The sequence below is a fragment of the Emys orbicularis genome, chromosome 1 (assembly GCF_028017835.1).
Source record: "Emys orbicularis isolate rEmyOrb1 chromosome 1, rEmyOrb1.hap1, whole genome shotgun sequence".
In the NCBI taxonomy this organism is placed as follows: domain Eukaryota; kingdom Metazoa; phylum Chordata; order Testudines; family Emydidae; genus Emys; species Emys orbicularis.
In genome coordinates this window covers 234966255-234983201 of record NC_088683.1, presented here as the reverse complement: position 1 = coordinate 234983201, position 16947 = coordinate 234966255, and the positions used below count along the sequence as shown (strand labels likewise).

Genomic DNA, 16947 nt, shown 5'->3' with positions numbered 1-16947 from the left:
GGAGCCCATCCTTCCTGTATAGGCTCCCCCTTTCCCAAAAGTTTCCCCAGTTCCTAATAAATCTAAACCCCTCCTCCCTACACCATCGTCTCATCCACACATTGAGACCCTGCAGTTCTGCCTGTCTAACTGGCCCTGCGTGTGGAACTGGAAGCATTTCAGAGAATGCTACCATGGAGGTCCTGGACTTTAACCTCTTATCTAGCAGCCTAAATTTGGCCTCCAGGACCTTCTGTGTCATTGGTAACTACATGTACCATGACCACCAGCTCCTTCCTGGCACTACACATAAGTCTATCTAGATGTCTCAGGAGATCTGCAACCTTCGCACCAGGCAGGCAAGTCACCATGCAGTTCTCCCAGTCATCGCAAATCCAGCTATCTATGTTTCTAATGATCAAATCCCCCATCACTATTACCTGTCTCTTCCTAATAACTGGAGTTCCCTCAAGCGGAGAGGTATCCTCAATGCAAGAAGATACCACAGCATCATCTAGAAGGAGGATCCCAACTATGGGATTGTTTCCCTCTGCTCCAGTTGGATGTTCTACTTCCATGAGACTTTCATCCCCTCAACAGCACAGAGGCTGTCAGATTGGGGATGGAACCGTTCTACTGTGTCCCGGAAAGTCTCATCTATGTACCTCTCTGTCTCTCTTAGCTCCTCCAGTTCAGCCACCCTGGTCTCCAAAGCCCGTACACGGACTCTGAGGGCCAGGAGCTCCTTGCACCGAATGCACACCTACGCCACCCGCCCATAGGGCAGGTAATCATACATGCTGCATTGGGTGCAATAAACTCTGTTGTTGTTGGACTTCTGTCTGAATTCTCTTTTTACACCTGCAGCTCGTTCCTTTGTTGATGTTTTGTTTTTACCAGGGGGTGTTTTTGGCTTTAAGTTTAAAGAATGGTAAGTGTATCTAGCCCCCCCACCACCACCAAGTGCGCACACGCGCACACACACACACACTCCCCCTCTAAACTCCCTTGCAAAACTCCCTTTAGCCACTCCTGTTCACTAGCTGCTCTGGCTCAGCAAATGGTCCCCCAAATAAACAGACCACACGGTATATTTCAGTCAAACAGCAAGCACACCATAAACACGCACACTGCAGACAACAAACTTACCCCAAGGGTCATGTAATCGCTCCTCCTTTACCTGGAGAACTCCATTGCAAAACTCCCCCGTTAGCCTCTCCTGTTTGCTAGTTCCTCTAGTCGCTTAGGAACGGGTTTTTGAAAGCCCTGGTCTTCCTGAGTAGCCCCACCCCATGGTTAAGGGTTGATGGGTGCTAAAGGGCTTAGGGATCAAAGCCTTATTAAGAAGCTGTCAGCCTTGCCTACCAGGCTGCTAGGCTCAGCACACGGTCCCCCAAACAAACAGACTACACGGTATATTTCAGTCAAGCAGCAAGCACAACACAAACACATGCACTACAGACAAACTTACCCCGTGGGTCACGTAATCGCTCTTCCTTCACCTGGAGAACTCCCTCGCAAAACTCCCATTAGCCGCTCCTGTTCGCTAGCTGTTTCTTTGCTGAAGAAAGCGCATAGTATCTTTCCAAGATGCAAATTAGAAATAGTGCATTTTGCCTTTTTTCAGCTATTAATCTAAAGTCATAGACCCAAGTACACATTAAAAGAAAATGATCTCTCAGTGCAGTGCTCATTTGTAGTACCATAACCTGGGCAAGTCTGTTTTTTGGCAGAGAGAATAGGAAAAAGCTATTTAAACTTTAAAACAGGAATAAAAATGCTCAATTTTCTTATCCTGTGCTGTTGGTCAAATACAATTTGAATAGTAACACTGCTTAACTGTAATGAGATTGGCATGAATCTACAGCTGAACTGATCATAGCACTAGTGAAAGAGTTTCAGTGAAATACATGATCATGTGGCTAGCTTTAAGATCAAAAGGTGCAAAAATGATTTAACTGTTGTATGTGTGCCAGAATAAAAAAACAAATCCAAGAGCTGTAAAGAAAGAAATTATTCATTTTCCACAGAAAGAAATAGTGAGATTTAAAATAGTAACATGGGTAATGCTGAGGAGCTTTAAATTTGAAATCTTGCTTTGTGAAAGCCTAAACTAATGCAAATAAAAATGTGCATGTGAAAAATCTGTTTTTACTACTGAGTATTTGTGAGTGCGCACTTTTGCACTGTTGCCTGTGATCAAGATGACATTAGTTTATTGTAGATAGATGTTGATGAATCATTAGATGTGTAATCTGTTACCTTGGAAAAGAATTTTGCCCAGTTATTTTAACCTATTCTGATGCCAGCTGATTTTTGAACTCAGACTTAATTAACAAATCACGGCTTCCTTACCTGGAGGTATCCTCATATGAGGCCACAAGCAATAACTTGTACCTTTTCTTCTCTAGTCTGAGGTCAGACAGCATCATTTTTCCAACTACTTTCCAAGAAAGTTCCAAGGAAACGTTAGACCAAACTCTAAAAGTTTAGATTAGCTGTCAACAGACAATTCAGGACTTGTAGTTTGTATTTATGCAAAGGACATTGGTTGCATCCTGCAGGTGGGTTCAGATTGTTCCATTGCCATTGCCTCAGTCAGGCAATTAAGAGAGCAAACCTGGTATTTTGTGAAGACTCAGTGTGTTGAAACACTCAGAGCAGCAGTATTATGGCGGCACAGCTGTGACTCCACAGTTGAGGTTGTAAGAAACTTTCCATTATAGGGCAATTTTGAGCTCTCCTAAATTCCATAGTAAAGATCCTATAGCTTGACATTTCACAAATGTGTTTCTTCCTGCCAAAAGAGTTATTTTGGCAAAGTCTGGGTATATAACACAGGGTGACTGAGACGTGCATTGAGAGAGAATATTTCATTTTTAGTGAAGTCCTCTAATGTATTCTTGCCATCTCAAAAAATGACTTGGTCCAGGCACTTGAGATTTTCTGACATTTGTTTGTTTTGAACTATAACCTTCTAGTTTCCTGACATTCAAACATCTGTTCTTTTGTTATAACTAAAGTAATGAGTGATGTAATTAATAAATATGTATTTGCAGCCTTAGCTTTATCTTCACCAAGTTTTTCATTTGGTTTGTTAGTGTTTGAAATGCATTAATAAAGGTATTTCTGTTTCTAAAAATCACAGCATTTTCAAAGCAGGCTATAAAACCAACGTATGCATTCATTGCACATTGCAATTAAAAGTCTCTTTAAACAACAATATTTTCATAACGTAGATCAGGAGTGGGGAAAGGAACCTAAAAAGGAACATAAGGGAGGCTAAAAATGAATGGAGTGTTTTTAAAGACTCTGCCCTTTATTGGCAAGGAAACAGCAGCTCCACAGCCAGCGTTAATCACTATATTATAACATTTCTCAGCTTCCTGAGAAAAAACAGTACTAAGTATGGCCAGGAAGGACTTCTCCCAACAGAAACAATACCCAATGTAAAGTTTATTTCATATTGCCATCTGGAAAAAATTTGGTCATCTGCAATATCAGGTGGGGAAAAAATAAAATAAAGTCAATGTAAGCCGTTTTACAAGTCTTATGCCAATGATATGATATAGCATCACATTTACCTTTTTTAAACAATGCCATTTCAGAGTTTTTTGTAATGGGAAATGATCATTTTTTGTAGCTTTCATTTTAATGCAGGTAATAAGTTTCATACCAAAATGCTCCATGCACAAATGAAATATGATATTTTACTGAGCCAGTCGATAGTATTTCCTCCTTTTAATGTGAATGCAATACAAATGAAAGCACACTTGTGAATTGGTATTGTATAGTTTACATACATTGTGCTTCAGCTCTTGTGCATGTATTCCAGCTGTGGTTTCCTGAAGAACATCTAGACCATTAAGTGGAATGTCAGAACCAGGAACAATCTGCAAAATTAGTGTTTATCCGCTCCCCTACATCCATTGGTATGTGGTTCCGCACTGAAAAGACTCAGCAAACATTTCCCATGACACATGCAGCTCAATTTTCAATCACCAGAAATGCCAAATGAAGCTATATAGGAACTTCAGGGGCTCAGCAGCTGTTAGAAACAGGCCCATGATCTTTTAGGATTTGTCGATGCACAAAGATTATACTGCTATAACGTAGAGTGTGACTTTAAATGGCTGTAGTTATAACAGTGTAACGCCCATGTGAACAGTCTTATTCTAGTATAAGAATGGGTTTTTCAGGGGTAGCTTATAGTGCTTTGGAAGAGGGGAGTTATACTGGCATAACTATATTGGTATAACTGAAAAAATTTCCAGTGTAGACAAGCCCCCCTTCTTTTTTGTTTTAACATGAACATAAGTTCTGCTCATATAAGACCATGTGTCACAGTATCTTGGCCAAATTTCAGTTTGGGTATTTACATTTTAACTATTTAAATTCTCCTAAAGTTTCAACAAGCTATTATTCACAACCTGCCCATAACTGTTCTACAGGAGTGCTGTGAGCTGATGAACTCTGGTTTTCGACTGGAATGCCCGGTCGAAAAGGGACCGTGGTGGCTCCAATCTGCACCGCTGACCGGGCTGTTAAAAGTCCAGTCAGCGGGGCTAAGTCAGGCTCCCGGAAGCAGTGGCATGTCCCCCCTCCGGCTGTTAGGTGTAGGGGCAGCCAGGGGGCTCCACATGCTGCCCCCGCCCCGAGCACTAGCTCCGCAGCTCCCATTGGCCAGGAAGAAGGGGCGAGGCCTTGGAGGAGGGGTGGGGCAGGGGTGTTCAGTTTTGTGTAAGAAGAAAGTTGGCAACCTTATGATGAACGGTTGCATTCAGGATCTTATATCTATCACTGTGGTATCTAAGCACTTTCCATAGTTAGCACACATGGGTGACTTACAAACTCGCATTGTTTTGCATCTCATCTCCTAATCACAGCAGTTGTACATTACATGAGGGGTTTGGGGCATAATAAGTACTAATGCTTTCTGAGTTGCTGTGAGAGAAAGCTGTCTGATTCCACCACTGATATAGCTGTGTTTGAGAAATAAATTAATCAATAATACACATTCAGTGGAAAAAGAATTGTGCTGATGCACTAGAGTTGGAGAACTTTGTCTAGCAGTACCCTTTGGATCTGGCAGGTGATGCTGCTGCACACTCAAGCTCTGTCGTTTCCCCCAAGAGGAAAAGGGGTCACTTAACTTCCTCTGGTGCAGTGAAGAAGAGGACCCATTAAATGAGTTGAGACCGTTCCAGGGCTCAGGAAGACCCCTCTTTGAAGGGGAGTGCTGACTGGCACTGTATTCCCTCTGGCACGTGGGATGGAGCAGGTCCATCCAACTGCTCCCGGTACTGTGCTGTGAGCAGCAAGGGCCTGTACTGTCAACTCTGGTTCCAGCACTGGGGTGTCCATTGAGTCCAGTACCAACGATGCTGGCACCAGTGCCAACTGTCGCCACGCTGATGGCATACCAGCCGGCACCAGACTTACTTTATCTCTCAGTCCCAGACTCTCAGCTAGTTCAGGGGTTCTCTGGTGCTATGGCTTCCGCCGGCTCGTCCTCCATAGTGCCCCGAACAATTTCTGGTCATGTCGCAGAGCTGCCGGGTTCATTGGCACCGCAGTTCGAACCAGCTGAGTTGTAGATTTTGGAGTTGAGGCCAGGTCCAGCACTGAAGACCCTTTGATGCTGGTGCATTCTTCGGCGCCGTCATCATCGTGGCGGCAGATCCCATCCTGGAGTTTGGTTCTGGCCTGGGTGCCGACACCTTTCCTGGTAGTGGGTGGGAGTGTGTCCCATTCGATGCCACCAGTGCCGACTCTCTACTTCTCTTCAGCACCAGTGCTGCCTCCTTATTTGGCTTCAGATGAGTCTGATCAGTTGTTTGCCCCATCAGGGTTGGCTCTTCTGTTGTCAATACAGAACCTCCGGGTTGTCCTCCTGAATAGGCGCCAGAGATTGCACTCAGATCATTATCGATACCAAGATCAGCATCTGTCCCACAGTTGGGACAAGGGGCTCTTAGACCAGTGCCTACTGGCTACCAAAGCCTTGTCCTTCTGCCCAGTGGCCTCCTTGGAATCACTGAAATGCTCCTCAGTCCCTGAGGTCCTGTTCCTTGACCCACTTCAGAGCGAGATCACCAGTCCCAATAGTAGCTTCCGCTGCTGTACTTCTCAACTGCAATCAACTACTTAGTCCATTCCCCAGGACCTACAGGGCTCTTCCGGCTGAATCCTGTGGTACAAGAACAGGATCCATTGTTGGCACAGCTAACTGCCTCTTTGTCCTCCCTGGATGACTCTACTGTGCTGGAATCTTCCTCTCCCTCAGTATCCAGGGATTTTAAGTTGCATCAGGGCCTCATGAGGTGTATGGCTGCTACTTTAGGTATCCAGTCAGAATATTCCTGCAGGAGAATATCCATAAGATGCTGGATATTCTCCAACCACCAGCTCCAGGGGAGAGTAGCCATCCTGTTAAATGAGACTTTCCCTGGAGCCTTCAAAGGCCCTCTAGAATACCCCAGCTTTGTTGCCCCCTACAGTGAAACGCTCAGAGAAACAGTGCTTTATTGCCACGCAAGAGTTGAGGGTTTCTGCTCCCATGCATCCCACAAGTCAGTCTCAAGCTTAAACTGGATTGTGCCAAGCTCATTCGTATTGCTCCAGTGTGGCCAAGACAATGCTGGTTCTCGGACCTCCTCATGTTACTGGTTCGGCCTTCCCTATCCTTTCCTCTTCATCCTGATCTTCTGACTCAGTAACGGTCAGGTTTTGCATCCAGCATTCAGGTCCCCGCATCTCACAGCGTGGATGCTGCATGCTTAGAAGAGGAGGAGGAGGAATGGGTTGTGGTGTGCACATTGTCAGTCAGGTGGCACAGGGCGGCTGGATCCCCTGGGAGTCCAGAATGCACATCAACTTACTAGAATCCAGGGAAGTCCATCAGGCCTGCAATGCTTTCCTCCTACTCATCCAATCCAAACATGTTCAGTTAATGTTGGACAATATAATAGTATTTTATATAAGCAAGCAAAGGGGAACAAGAGCCCTTTCTTTGTGCATAGAGACGGTCACACTCTCCAATTGGTGCATCAGACATCACATAGCCTTATCAGAGCTTACTTACCAGGGATTCAAAATTCCCTACTGGACTGCCTGAGCAGACACTATTCTGTAAATCCTGAATGGGGGAGTCATGATTCTATTCTCAATGATGTCTTTGCTTAATGGTGAATGCTAGCTTGGGACCGTTTTGCCTCTCAGGCAAACAGGAAGCTTCCTCGATACTGTTTTAGAGCAGGTCTTGGCAAAGGCTCATTGCTCCCTGATGTCATAGAGGTCACTTGGGGTATGTCTTCCCTCCAATTCCTTTGATCGCACAAGTTGTATGGAAGATCTGCTAAGACAGAGCTTGAGTCATCCTCCTCATGCTCAACTGGCCGAGACAGTTCTGGTTCACAGATCTGTTGAAACTCTCAGTGCAACCACCTGTGAGCATCCCCTTGTTGCTGGAACTGCTAATACAACATGGGCAAGGTCACGCACTGCAATTCGGAGCCGCAACAACTCAAAGCTGTGTATTTGGATGGCCATCAGAGAGCGAGAAAGAGAGTGGTCATGTTCCAGGAGGGTGTAATCCAAAGTTAAAAAGATTTCTACGTGAAGCTGTTACTCAGCTAAATGGAAACATTTCTCTGCTTGGGCCCATCAATGCAATTTGTTTCCAGGGTCCGCCAGAATCCCTCATGTTTTAGAGTATCTACTTATCCTTAAGTCCTCAGGTCTTGTGTTCAGTTCCCTATGGGTGCATTTAGCAGCAGTCAACTCTTTCCATCTTCCAGTGGCTAACCGTATGATCTTCAAGCACCCTGTCACAACTAGATTTTTGAAGGGGATGCTCGGATCCTTTCTACCAGTGGTGAAGTTCGCACCTCAATTTTATTCTATCACCTCTCACTAAGACCCCCTTTGAGCTGCTGGCTACACGCTCTATGTCCCATCTGTCCATGAAAGTGGCCTTTCTGATAGCTACAAGGTCAGCCAGAAGAGTTAGTGAACTGGGAGTGCTTATGGTGGGCCCACCATATACTGCCTTCTATAAAGAAAAGGTCTTGCTTTGCCCCCACCCTTGAGTCACACTCAAGGTAGTTTCTCCGTTTCCTATGAGTCAGGTCATCTACATATCTGTATTTTTTTCCTAAACCACATGTCTCAGACAAGGAGAGAGAACTGCATTCTCTGGACGCCCAGAGGGCTTTGGCCTTTTATCTGCAATGAGCAAAGTACATAAGAAAGACACCTTAAACTATTTGTTTCCATAGCAGAGGTATCAGGACATCAACCTGTATCAGTGGAGAGACTTTCAAAATGGATCTCTGGTTGTATTACCTTTTCTTACCAGCTATTTGGCATCCCCTCCTGTCCCCGGAAGGGGTAAAGGCTCATTCCACAGAGGGCAAGCCACTTCAGCTGCATCTCTGAGAGACGTACCCTTACTACAGATATGTAGGGTAGCTACTTGGAGCTGTTTGTGTACCTTCCCAAGCCATTACGACCTTGTACAGTTGTCAGCTCTGGCTTTTGGGGACAGCAGTACTACAGTCAGCTATCACTTCTGCATCCTCACAATCATCACCTGTTTGACGACTGCTTGCTAGGGATCATCACTTGAAGAAGAAATGGAGGATACTTACCCGAAACTGGAGGTTCTTTAAGATGTGTGGTCCTTATCTGTATTCCGCTACCCACCCTCCGTCCTCTGTGCTGTGGATTGGTTACACTGCGGTAAGTGGAAAACTGGAGATGTCTGCCCACCCCAGCCTTTATGCTGTTGGTTGGGAGCACAAGGAGAGGTACCATGCATGTGCGAGCCCACAGACACTACTTGCAAGAAACTCTGGACTGAGTCATGTGGTGTGCATGCGTATCCCACATGCAGAATATAGATAGGGATCACACTTCTTGAAGAACCTCCAGTTACAGGTAAATAACTACCGTTTGCTAAGCCTGCCTTGTTGCTCCCTGATACTGTTTTCAGGGCCCTATTCGTGATCTCAGAGCAGCAACCATTGGTCTGCCTTCAACTACAGAGTAAAGGAAAAGGCTGGAAGGCAGAGAATAACATTTTTTAAAAAAAAAAACCTCTAATCCCCAAATGAGATCTTTATAATAACAAAAATTACATTAATTAAAATATAGGTTCGGTCATGAGAACTGCACGTTTTAAAAAAAAGAAAAACTTAAAACTTGCATAATGTTGCATATTGTGATGAAACTCTAAAAATCACAAGCTCAGTAGTTTACATTTTCTCTGGCCCCAGTAGGGTTTTTGGAGCATTTTTGTTTGTATTTCATGGGCATATTTGCATTCTCCCTCAAGCAAATCTGAGAGCAGCTGCGCTTGTGCATGTGAGGTTGGGCAGTACATTCAGCTCTTCTCAAAGCTGACGCTTATGCTCAGTGTACTGAGCATGCTCAGAAGTGGTGTTTTAATTGCCTGTAGTATTTCTCTCTCGTCCCACACTTCTCAAACCCTACTGTCACTAAGTCTATGTTCCCTATTGAATGTGCATATGCCAACTTTCAGCCTCTAAACTTCAGCCATTTTTTTACTTTTGGCCTGTTCCAAAAAGAGTGGGTATGTTTTGTTTTGTTTTGTTTTTCAGGGTCAGAGCATACATTTGCTTTCCCTAACCACCTCTTACAAGAGGTTTCCCAAACTTCTTACAATCAATGAATGTATTGACAGAGATGTAACTTACAAAATGCACATTTAAAGTCTTGTGTAAAACCTCAGTTTTTCAGAAATAATTTTTTTTCTTCCTGCTACAGGCTTTTGGAGATGTATATTTTACAGTGACTACACTTAAAAAGTAATACTTTCATTAGGCTGTATACCAAAAACGGAAGTCTCTATTGATGTAGTAATTTTAACATTTTTCTGAAAAAACTAAATTTCTGAAACATCGAACAGTGTTCTAGGCATTTTGCCCATTCCCATCCATGAATAACACATACTGATGGGCTTGCATTCCATACTCCAGTAGGTGGTATCAAATTATTGCTTTCTGGGTCAACAGGCTGACTGCTGCTTATTTGAATATCAAAATTTACTTTGAAAAAATTTAAGTGCTCCTGTAAAGTGCAGAGGAGGGAGGTTCACAGAGGAGATAACAAAACTTTCACTGTAGTTCATAAGTGAACACAGATTTAAGATGGCAGCATACACCTGCCAATAAAATAACTGTTATTCACTGTTATGTATAGAACTACTGCTGTGTTATTCCTTTACATAATATAAGTGTACTGCTATGTTACAACCTTTATTTGAATTTACTGTACATCTCAGAATGTTTGTCACATTCAGTAAAGCAAAAAGGAATTTCACAGGGAAAATACCAAAGGTGGATTTAAATACAGTTTTAGGCTTTTCTTGAGTAGGGAAACTTGCATCTAAGTAACCATTGGTAATGGGGTATAAATACACTGGTGCAATCCCACATAGGGTAGACCTACCGCATTGGTGCAAAATGGGACACCAGTAACTGACCATGCACTGGTGTAGCTACGTCAGTACAAAAAACCTCCAGTATACACCAGATATGAGAATTTTATTCCTACATAAAGTCTCCAATAAGAAATCTTTGCAAACAGTTGCAAATGCATGGGACAGGTACCTTGAGCCTGATGCAGATAGGACAACCATTTTCCAACATCAGCAGAGGGTCCTGTGGCACCTTTAAGACTAACAGAAGTATTGGGAGCATAAGCTTTCGTGGGTAAGAACCTCACTTCTTCAGATGCAAGTAATGGAAATTTCCAGAGGCAGGTATAAATCAGTATGGAGATAACGAGGTTAGTTCAATCAGGGAGGGTGAGGTGCTCTGCTAGCAGCTGAGGTGTGAACACCAAGGGAGGAGAAACTGCTTCTGTAGTTGGATAGCCATTCACAGTCTTTGTTTAATCCTGATCTGATGGTGTCAAATTTGCAAATGAACTGGAGCTCAGCAGTTTCTCTTTGGAGTCTGGTCCTGAAGTTTTTTTGCTGTAATGGCTACCTTTACATCTGCTATTGTGTGGCCAGGGAGGTTGAAGTGTTCTCCTACAGGTTTTTGTATATTGCCATTCCTGATATCTGACTTGTGTCCATTTATCCTCTTGCGTAGTGACTGTCCAGTTTGGCCAGTGTACATAGCAGAGGGGCATTGCTGGCACATGATGGCATATATAACATTGGTGGACGTGCAGGTGAATGAGCCGGTGACGTTGTAGCTGATCTGGTTAGGTCCTGTGATGGTGTTGCTGGTGTAGACATGTGGGGTTTGAAACAGTGGAGTTTGAAACAGCACTGGATGGAATGCTGCCACTGAGTTCAAGAAACGTTCAATTGAGAAAGAAGAGTATCTGTACATTCAAATAGTAATGAAAATTAGGGCTGTCAAGTGATTAATCACACTGTTAAACAATAATAGAATACTATTTATTTAAATATTTTTGGATATTTTCCACATTTTCAATATATTGATTTCAATTTCAACACAGAATACAAAGTGCACAGTGCTCACTTTATATTTATTTTTATTATGAATATTTGTACTGTAAAAACAAAAGAAATAGTATTTTTTCAATTCACTTAAGCAAGTACTGTAGTGCAGTCTCTTTATCATGAAAGTTGAACTTACAAATGCATAATTATGCACAAAAAATAACTTCATTCAAAAATAAAACAATGTCAAACTTTAGAGCCTACAAGTTCACCCAGTCCTACTTCTTGTTCAGCCAATCGCTCAGACAAGCAAGTTTATTTACATGTGCAGGAGATAATGCTGACGGCTTCTGGTTTACAGTGTCACCTGAAAGTGAGAACAGCTGTTTGCATGGCACTGTTGTAGCCGGCGTTACAAGATGTTTACATGCCAGATGCGCTAAAGATTCATATGTACCTTCGTGCTTCAACCACCATTCCAGAGGACGTGTATCCATGGTGATTATGGGTTCTGCTTGATAACCATCCACCAGCAGAAGGATGATTTTCTTTTTTGGTGGTTCGGGTTCTGTAGTTTCCGCGTCGGAGTGTTGCTCTTTTAAGACTTCTGAAAGCATGCTCCACACCCCGTCCCTCCCAGATTTTGGAAGGCACTTCAGATTCTTAAACCTTGGGTCGAGTGCTGTAGCTATCTTTAGTACCAATGTGAGATTTCCTTCTTTGCATTTTGCCAAATCTTCAGTGGAAGTGTTCTTAAAACAAACAACATGTGCTGGGTCATCATCTGAGACTGATGTAGCATGAAATATATGGCAGAATACCGGTCAAACACAGAGCAGGAGACATACAACTCTCCCCCAAGGAGTTCGGTCACAAATTTAATTAACAATTTTTTTTTTAATGAGCGTCATCAGCATGGAAGCATGTCCTCTGGAACGGTGACTGAAGCATGAAGGGGCATACGAATGTTCAGCATGTCTGGAGCGTAAATACCTTGCAATGCTGGCTACAAAAGTGCCATGTGAACACCTGTTCTTACTTTCAGATGACATTGTAAATAAGAAGTGGGTAGCATTATCTCCCATAAATGTAAACAGACTTGTTTGTCTTAGCGATTGGCTGAAGAAGAAGTAGGACTGAGTGGACTTGTAAGCACTAAAGTTTTACATTGTTTTGTTTTGAGTGCAGTTATGTAAAAAAAATCTACATTTATAAGTGGCACTTTCACAATAAAGAGATTGCACTACAGTACTTCTATGAGGTGAATTGGAAAATACTATTTCTTTTATCATTTTTACAGTGGAAATATTTGTAATAAAAAATAATATAAAGTGAGCACTATACATGTTATATTCTGTGTTGTAATTGAAATCAAGATATTTGAAAATGTAGAAAAACATCCAAACATATTTAATAAATTTCTATTGGTATTCTATTGTTTAACAGTGCTATTAAAACTGTGATTAATCACGATTAATTTTTTTGAGTTAATTGCATGAGTTAACTGCGATTAATCGACAGCCCTAATGAGAATAAGACAAAAATCTCTCATCTCACCACTAAGTGTGGTTTTTTGTCTTTAATGTACTATCGCTTACAAAAAACTATGTTAAAAGAACATTATTTATGTTGCAAGGTCAAGCACTAAGGAGCACTCCAAGAATGATCAGGAGGTGCCTTATACCGACTCCATAGTTAGGGTTACGTTTTGAAATGGGCTTGAAGTGGGGCATAAATTCCTGCATTTCCAAGCATGTGGCCAATTAGCGTGAAATGCCATATGAGGTTAGTTTTTATGCCCCTTGAATTTTCTGTATGGTGTTGGTTTGGTTTCTCCTAATGCATTTTTAATAGGTTTTCTTGAATTTGGGCTCTGGCTGTAATTTTTCCAGGGAAGTTCTACTTGTCTTTTTTGACTAGTGTCTTTCTAAAAAAAAAAAAAAATTTCTGGATACCCCAAACTTGATAGAAAGGTGTGTCCTCAGTACATGTGATGCAACAAGTAGTTTTCGTTATTTAAAAAAAAAAAGGGAGGGTGTGAAGGGGTCATTTTTAGCCTATAATCATGCTGCTAGTTTATGTGCTGTGTGACTAAATCTAATTGAGCGGGGCCAGGGAAACCTGATTGATGCACACATTCTCCTGTCAAGAGCTACACATTCTTTTAGATTTTATCCCACTACAGAGAAAGTTTCATACATAGCTGCTGATACGCAAAGGTTCATGCACAGCTGCTGACAGATAAAATCTTCTCCAGCTGCAGCAATATTTCTGCCTCTCCTCTGCCCCCCGCTTGTCCTGCTTAAGAATTTAAAATAACCCAAAAACCTAGGAAATTAATAAACAAACTTCATTGTGAAGGTGTTAGAGTTTCTACTCATAACATACTTGAGACAAACTCACAAAACCAAAGAAATGAAGTTAAGTAACTTAACACTAACTTCTCCTTTATCCACAGGCCATACCTAACCATTACTACAGCTACCATAACCCAGTATAGGCCATGCATTATAACTTTAACTCTGCTTTCCTAAGGATACCAGCCTTTAAGAAGAATACTTCTCTGAAGACTTCTTTACCAAATTGTCATCAACAGAGTTAAGGCTGTTCTGTGTGGCCTGTAGTGTCTAGTAGTGGAAAGGTATGTTCCGCTGGGTGGAGGAGTAGAAGATAAATGTCCTAACTTTTCGTTTCTTTGTTTTCATGGGTGTCAGGTATATTGGGTGTAGCAACCCTAAATGCTTCACAAGAAAGTTTTGTACTCTCAAATAAACAGTCTTCAGATAGTTAGAGGTCCTTTTCAAGACAAGCCACGATTGTCAACATTGAGTAACACAAGAAGGAGACCATTGGTTTAAACAGTACCTTAAATCTCCTGCCTGAGGGCTATCAAAACAATGGTTACGTGAAAAATCTGATGTAGGAACTTCACATTTTTGAAATGTGACCTACAGAAAGCAGCACAAAAAAGAAGGAAACATTTTAGTTAGCTCCCATGAAGAGGCACATCCAGCTCAAGGGAAACCTTGATTTCAGTTATATTTAATTTAAAAAAAAAATCCTATAGAACTGGATGAATGGAATCCTTTCAAAGAGTGACTGAGATGGATGGCAAGTAGTGCAATTACTAGGTATTGAAAAACTTTTCCTGGGACTGGTGTAACTGTAGTTTGTGATAAGAAGTGATTCTTCTATTTAAGAGATGAGTCTTGCCCCCTAATGTGCTGGTCATAATTTTATTGCAGTAAATACACCTCTTGACACTTCGTACAATGTTTGAAAGTACATGTGGAATGTAGTTGGGTGCATATTAGACTTGAAATATGCAATAATTAGTTATAGGTTTCCATGCCAGTTTTTTTTACCCCACTTCATTAACGAGATTTTTTTTTAAATGATAGTTTATTGTAAGTTAACATTTAAAAAAAAATCTTGCTTCAGATCTTATCACTGTCCCAGTCACTACTACTCTTCAGCTGTCTGTCAATAGTCTTTCAGCAAACTCACCTGACAGAATTTAAAATCCTTTGGTAGACCCCAGTACTGCAATTGGATCTTCACTGATGGACTTCTGGGCATGCGTAGAGTACCATTGAAGTAATCTGGATTTCAGGAGCAGGGTTGATATAATTAATTGCCATATTTATAAAATTGCATGTAATTTGTTGATTTATTTGATCAGGATTGAATGTAGAATTATCTTTTTTTTTTTTTTTTTAACTGATTAAAATGAATATGTTCCTCTTTGGCTTTATCAGATTTGAATCTGTTTCATGAACATGACTTACAAACATTTTTAGTTAATATTTTTTTAATAAAATGAAACCACTGAGCATTTTTAAGTTATTCAGCATGGCAGTATTCTTGATTAATTGCCAACATTCCTAAGAACTGAGGAAAAATGATGGCAAATTTTATATTGCACGAGGAAGAAAGTTTTGTAGGTGCATATTTCCACTTTTACTAAAAGAGCTGTCAGAGTGTTGGTAATTGATTGACAAGAACGTGGTTGTTTACATCAGGTTTCCTGTAGACATGGCATTCCAGATTTTCGCTAGGGAACACATACTGAAACAAACTTCTGGACATTTTTTTAAATTTATATATAATTTACATATATAAGACAAATAGTATCATATAGCTTTGAAGAATTTTTGTTCACACTCTAAAATAAAAACGTCTCTTGGGTTTTTTTGTGTCTTAATTATTTTAAGCTATTTTAACAATATGGGCTAGGCTTTTTAGATTTTAACCTTTTAGGGTCATATCCTAGAAACTCTACTTAGGTAAATAGTCCCACTGAGGTGCACTGACCCTGATTCTGTACTCCTGCTGTCTCCTTTTACATATACAAAAACTTAAAACTGACATGTTTTCAGAAGTGATGGACAAACCTCAGTATCAGGAGATTTACTTCTGTTTAGTTGCCTATCAGAATTGTTTGGCTTTACAAAATTAGGACCGGATTCTGCCACCCCTAGGCAGTGTTTACACTGCAGAGATTATACCCGCATAGCTATGTTGGCACAACCCCTGAGCGTAGATGCAGCTTACACTGACAGAAGGGGTAGTGTAGGAATGCCACCTTCCCAAACGAAGTTAACTATGTTAACAGAAGCATTCTTCTGTTGACATAGCTGCATCTACACTGGAAGTTGGCCAGCATAGCTTACACTGACAGTTTTGTCAACAAACTTAGTGTGGTTGGCAGATTTTGTCCCTTAGGCCTTTGAGATCATGGGAATTTGGGTCTTCCAGGTCTGGGTAAAATGAGGATGTTCAGAGGCATGTCAGAATGAAAAAGAGGCAAAAAGGAAACTGTTCAAACTGAATTTAAATTTAAGAAACTTGATATGTTAGGAAACTAAAAAGAACTCCGCTCTAGAGGGGAGTAGTGTTTATGCAAATAAACTCCATGACTTAGGCATTCCTCAACTCATAATATTCAAGATAAGTGTGTTCATTTCTACTTCGCTGACCGTCACCATACCACCCTAAGGCTGAGGTACTGTCTTGAATAATTCTTGGTTTGCGGATAGGCTGTTACGGCTTGTGTTTTGTTTTAAGACAAAAGAAATAAGTTGTTGGAGTGGTGGGACTGGGAGGGCTTGGCTTCTTCCCAGTAGTACTTGTATAATGGCTGCTCCTGGCGGCAACTGTTCTGCTCCAGCCCCATATTTTTTGGACTCGTGACTTATTTATTCCTGTCCTTGAGTTGTCAGTCATGGAGTGCCAAATATTTTCTGCCCCTTAAAGATTTTTCTTAGCTGAATGATATACAGTCACTTGGAGAATAGCTTGGCTCTATACATTGTGGGACTTGTTGATGGCTCAAAACATTCCCAAAATCCTGACTGTGGAGAATAAGAAATAAAGGGGACTACTTCCTTCAGAATAGAAGGCAGATTCTTAGGCTACACAAACAGCACTCAGACTCCTTCCTTGGAACAGCAGCCAACGAGTTTCATGTTAACTGCGTCTAGCCGTCTTAAAACTATTAATTTTATTCCCACATCTTTATAATA

The 16947-nt window shown here is 41.5% G+C and overlaps 1 protein-coding gene across 1 annotated transcript in view; it reads left to right on the top strand.

Annotated features, from left to right (window-relative positions):
- The window catches only part of WWC3 (WWC family member 3), a 104376-nt gene that overhangs the window by 43302 nt on the left and 44127 nt on the right, over positions 1 to 16947 (top strand). The gene's annotated exons all lie outside the window — the stretch shown is intronic.